The sequence below is a fragment of the Hippopotamus amphibius genome, chromosome 11, assembly GCF_030028045.1.
Source record: "Hippopotamus amphibius kiboko isolate mHipAmp2 chromosome 11, mHipAmp2.hap2, whole genome shotgun sequence".
Lineage (NCBI taxonomy): Eukaryota > Metazoa > Chordata > Mammalia > Artiodactyla > Hippopotamidae > Hippopotamus > Hippopotamus amphibius.
In genome coordinates this window covers 33,733,501-33,739,500 of record NC_080196.1, presented here as the reverse complement: position 1 = coordinate 33,739,500, position 6,000 = coordinate 33,733,501, and positions in this window count along the sequence as shown.

The following is a 6,000-nucleotide window of genomic DNA, read 5'->3' as shown; positions in this document are numbered from 1 at the left end:
ATGTCCTGCGCCAGGGTGCTGGGAGCCCTGTGCCCACTAGGTGGCGTGATGCACACAGAAATTCAGGTTTGACCGCAGGGCTGCCCCCCTCACCCACAGAGGGGCTGGATTTTCAGGACACACCCTCTGTATTTATCTCACTTTTATCCCCTTCCTCACCCCCACCCCATAGCCAACCATTTGCCTGTGGCTTCTTTCGAAAACCTGAGCCAGTATCTTCTAGTTTCATACTTAGTACATTGTACAAGGGTGAGTCAAAAATTATCCGCACTCTGGTTTTATTAAAACCTCTGTTGGCTTCACTGTCTTATCAGCACTTTCTGTTCAAGGCTACTGTCTCCCCAGTCACTGCTGTGCAAGTGTGAACGTGTTACATCAGTTCATTCATAACTGCAGCGTGAGCAAAAATGGATGCCCCACTTGTGATTTGCACGAAAGAAGAGCAGCGTGCAGTGATTCATTTTTTGTGGTCTGAGGGTGTACCTGGTGCCATTATTTATCAAAGATATTGTGCGCAGTATGGAGAAAGTGTTTTGTGGTGAAGAAGTATGTATGAATGGATAGAGAAGTTCAAGGAAGGTCGCACAAGTGTCAGCCATCAAGAAGGAGACTGATGCCTGTCCAGGTCCACAGCTGATGACAACATTGAGCGTGCACGTGAAATGATTCTGTCTAATAGACAAGTGACAGTGGATTATGTGGCAAGTCATTTGCAAATCAGTCATGGCTCAAAGGTTCAACAGTCAACAGTGCTCGTTACAGTGAGATGCTTATTGAAGAGCTGAAGCCCAAACTTCGGATTAAACGCAGAGGACTGCTATCCAAGGGTGTTGTGATCTAGCATGACAATGCACGTCCGCACACCTCTGCCCACACTGTCCACACTCTGCAAAAACTTCCTTTTGAGGTGTTAAAGCATCCTCCCTATAGTCCTGATCTTGCTCCATCCAACTTTCACCTGTTTGGTCCCCTGAAAACAGCCCTACGAGAACGAAGATTCACTTCTGATGAAGAAGTGAGGACAGCAGTGCATTTGTGGCTCACAGCTCAGCCTAAAACATTTTTTAATGAGGGAACACAAAAGCTTGTTGACAGATGGACAAAGTGTATTGAAAAGCAAGGAGGTTATGCTGAAAAATGATGTATTTGCCTTTTCTAAAAGTTAATTAAAATAAATTCTACAGCCAGAGTGCGGATAATTTTTGACTCACCCTCGTATATACTCTCACTTTGTTTACTCAGCACCATATTTTTAAAACCCACCCATACTGCGACGGTGGGTGCCCTCCACATCTGTTTACCCACTGTGAGGGTGACGGGCACCCACGTCCCCGCCAACACCCCTCAACAATCCTGCATGAGCGTCCTTGCACATGACCCTATGGCCCTGCCAGAGAACCTAGGGAGCGGAATTGCCAGGTCACAGGATATGTGTTGACTTTGTGCGGTACCACCAGTAAGCTCTCAACTCACTCAGTTCTTAGAAAGTTCCTGGGAAAAGTCTCCTGGCCTCCCAGGACCATGTGGCCTGGCATCCTCCCTGTGGGCTGGCCCAAATCCTTTCTGCTTGGGCCTCAGGGCAGTTGGAGGGCTGCTGGCGGGTGGCCTCTGTCAAGAGCACCTTGTGGAATTCCCTGGTGGTCCAGTGGTTAGGACTGTGTGCTTTCACTGCTGAGGGCCCAGGTTCGATCCCTGGTAGGGGAACTAAGATCCCACAAGCCTCATGGTACGGCCAAAAAGAAAAACAAAAAGAGGACCGTGTGATTGTAAGACCTTGGGTCCCGCTGTCTCCCCAAGCCTGCTTTGCCCGCCTGCTGAGCCCTCACTAAGGCCGTGCTGGCACATGACATGGCCCCATCCTTGTCTTCAGGAGTCTTTCTGGTGCCAAGGCCTGTTCTTTCCCACTTCCCTCTCCCACAGAACTACCCCAGTTTTGTGCATTTTCCTGAGTTCTTCCATGTGATCAGTTCTACACTTCCTAGCTATGTGTCTATGGGTAACTTATTTAGACTCTCCAAGTATCCTTGTCTGTAATATGGAGATAGTAATATCATTACCGATAAGAGGCACACAGATATGATCCCTCCTGGCCGCTGCTCACAGCCCTCTCTCTGATTCACTGATGCCCTGCTTCCCACGCACTTAAGTAGCCGTAACTCCTCTTCCTCCAGGAAGTCACCTCTGATTGACCCAGTTATGGTCCCAAAGCCCTTAACCCAGCTGTCACCTAGTAAGAGCTCAAATATTTGGGGGGCTAAAATTTAAAATAACAAAAATTTAAAATAACAAAAATTTAAAATAACAATAATACCACCCACCTGCTCAGTAGAGGTAGGCAGAGCAGGCCTGGGGAGACAGTAGGATCGACGTCTTACAACCACATGGTCCTCTTTTGTTTTTGTTTTTGTTGATTCATTGAGCACATACTATGTGCTAAGAGTTCTTTATCCTACTTCATGAGCACGAGAGCCCTGGAAGGCAGACATTATCCCCATTTCACAGAAGAAGGTGGAGAGTTAAAGTGACTTGCCCAAGGTCACTGGCTGGTAATTGTCAAGGTCGAGACTGGAATACAGGGTTGTCTGACACAAACGTTTTTCCCCTACCCAACCCCACCTCCTTCAGAATCCTTTCCTCATGCCCTCCATCCCCCATATACCCAGCGTGTGTGCTGCATTGGAAAATTAGTTTTAAGCATACACATAATACAGGGGTATATTCTCCTTATTAAAACATTAAAGCAGGACTTCCTAGGTGGCGCAGTGGGTAGGAGTGCGCCTGCCAAAGCAGGGGACGCGGGTTCGATCCCTGCCCCGGGCGGGATACCACATGCCACGGAGCAACTAAGCCCGTGCGCCACAACTATTGAGCCTGCGCTCTAGAGCCCGTGAACCACAGCTATTGAGCCCATGTGCCGCAACTGCTGGGGCCCACGCGCCTGGAGCCCGTGCTCTGCCGCAGGAGGCCACCACAGTGAGAAGCCCACGCACTGTGGTGAAGAGTGGCCCCTGCTCGCCGCAACTAGAGAAAGCCTGTGTGCAGCAACGAAGACCCAACACAGCCAATAAAATAAATAAATTTATTTTAAAAAAAAGTTTAACATCTGGTGCAAAGAACATCAACCCTATCAAACCCAACACTCCTTCTTAAAAAAAAAAATTAAAGTGGTATAGATAGGACTGTGTCACCTGGAACCAGGATCATCTACTCTCTGCAAAGAACCCCGCTAATAGCCGCATCCTGGAAATCATTCAAGTCCATTTTCCATGCATTTCCATGCATTTTTCTACATGTGTAGGAAATAAGTAATATTGAGTGTTTTTGTTTGATTTTACATAAATGATGTGTGTGTGTGTGTATATATCACTCTTCAACATGCTTTTTTCCCACTCAACAATATGTCTTGGGGAGCTGCACCTGTTTAGAACTATGCCATCCTTCCTTGGAGATGTGTGTACTATTCCATGGTAGGGATGGGCTTTGCTTCTGAAACTACCCGCTACCAATGGCCACTTGGGTTGTTCACAGTTTTCATGATTAAAAATGAGGCTGAGGGGGAATTCCCTGGTGGTCCAGTGGTTGGGACTCTGCACTTCCACTGCCGTGGGCCCGGGTTCTTTCCCTGGTCAGGAAACTAAGATCCCACATGTCTCACGATATGACCAAAAATAAATAAATAAATAAATAAATATTAAAAAAAAAAAAAATGAGGCTGAGGGAATTCCCTGGTGGTCCAGTGGTTAGGATTCCGAGCTTCCACTGCAGGAGGCACGGGTTCCATCCCTGGTCAGGGAACTAGGATCCCGCAAGCCGCACAGCGTGGCCAAGAAAAAACAATGAGGCTGAAATGCCCATCCACATACAGATGTCTTTGTGCACTGTGATGTGTCCTGTGAAGGGCACGGACAGTCACCGCTTCTCATCTGTCACACTGCTAATGACTGGTGTCAAGGGAGTTCTCCACCTGGGAGCCTGGGAGCCACTGGAGGCCTTGGGGGGGGGCCTCGAACCCCTGAAATCTCACCCAGAGTTATCTGCGTGTGTGGACTCTTCTGGGGAGAGGGCCCATAACCCTCACCAGCTTTCAGGTTTCCAAAGCGACTTATAAAAGCTAAAAAGTGCTGTCCCCGGCTACCTTCTGCGCCTTTATGGAACACCACGTGATGTGCTCACAAGGACAGGGCGCGCAGCATAAAGCCTCTTCCCTCCCAGCGGTTTTGCCAACAAGGATTCCATCTGGTGCTGAGAGGACCTTTCAAGCCACATCGAGGTCAAAAGCCTGACTCCAACCCTTGTCGTGGGCAACTAAGTAACACCTGAGCCTCAGTTTCCACTTTACAAAGTCAGGTGAGTAATACCTGCTTGGTGGGGGTTGTTGTGAAAAGAGAATGAAGTCACCTGTGCCAGGAACCCGCCCCACCCCCCAGCCCTGCCCTAGGGCCTCCGTCTATCAGTCCCCCCCCGACCAACCCTCCCCTCCAGCAGCACTGCAGTCTGATCACCCCAGTGCCACCAGTTCCTGGCCCTGGCACCTTAGACGGGGACTGGGTACTCCTCCAATCCGAGCTTCAGTTCCTGCATCTGCAGCACAGGGCAAAACCCAGTAAGACTGACAGGCTCTACCTCCTAGAGTACTGGGAAGACAAGCTGTCGTTGCGTGAAGCTATTAGAAGCCAGCTGGCCGGCTGGGAGCGGTCCTCAATGTGCTCGCTGTTGCTCTGGCCACTGGGCAGCACCCACAGCATCTGAAGGGCACAGAGGCACCACTGAACGATCACTGGGTGATCAGGGATGCACAGGCCAGGGGAAAGCACCCAACGACTGCTTGTTCTCCTCATCGAATCGCTTTCAGTCTAAGTCAGGTGAACCCCCAAATCTGTCTCTCCTGGGGTCTTCACCCAAAGCCCCACCCTCCACCAGGCCGTTCTATTCCACTCTCCTGAGAGGGGTGGAGGTCAGTTTCCGTGGGTCTGGGCGCTGCAGGCCTTCAGAGTGAAACACAGCCCACACTCGTGGGTCTCCTCGTGCTGCTAACGTTGACCTCTTGGTACTCACCTTGCTAACAGCTTTTTTTTTTTTAATATTCATTTATCTATCTATTTTTATTTGGTTGCACTGGATCTTAGTTGCAGCAGGCATGCTCCTTTGTTGTGGCATGTGAACTCTCAGTTACCACATGCATGTGGAATCTGGTTCCCTGACCAGGGATCGAACCCAGGCCCCTGTGTTGGGCAGCTAGTCTTAACCACTGCGCCACCAGGGAAGTCCCCTTGCTAACATCTTCTTACCAGAGACTCCTCACAGCAAGGAGAAGCCATGTGTCTACAAACTCACATGCTCAGCTCTCTCCATCCTAGAAAGTTCCTTGGGTCACCCTCTAGCTACAGCCCACCTCTCCTCTTGAAGAAGTCCCCTTGCCCCACCCCCTCCTCACCCCACTGCGGGCTGCCTCTGACCCAGCTCTCCACCAATGAGAGCCGTGTGGTCACTTCCCCATCCCTCTGCAGGCCTCACTGCTAAGAGCCTGGCCACACCTGACCAGATCGACCACTTCCTCCTCGAACCTCACCTCCCGGGCCCCTGGACTCCACTCCCCAGTCTGCCTCCTCCCTCCCTAGCCAGCCGCCTCCTCCTCCACTGCCGCCACGTCCTTCATTCTGCCCTGGGCTCACTGCTCCTCTCTCCCTCTCTCCTTGTGACCTCACAGTCTGAAGTACCATGTATGTCCCAATGCCTCTGAAATCTACCCCCTGTTCTCTCCTTGACCTTGTGTGTAGTGTAACCCAGCATCCCCCAAATACTTGCAGCTCGACCGACAAACAGAAGAGAACTCCCTTACTCCTCTCCTCTCCCAGGATCCTGGACTCCCTAAGGAGCACCCACCCCCAAGCTGGGAGCCCTAGAAGGCTCCCTCACCTCCTCCCACCTCCAGACATTCACGGGATCCTGCCCACCCCGCCTTGGGGCAGCTTGACAGCTGGGTGGCCCAGCAGCTGTAAG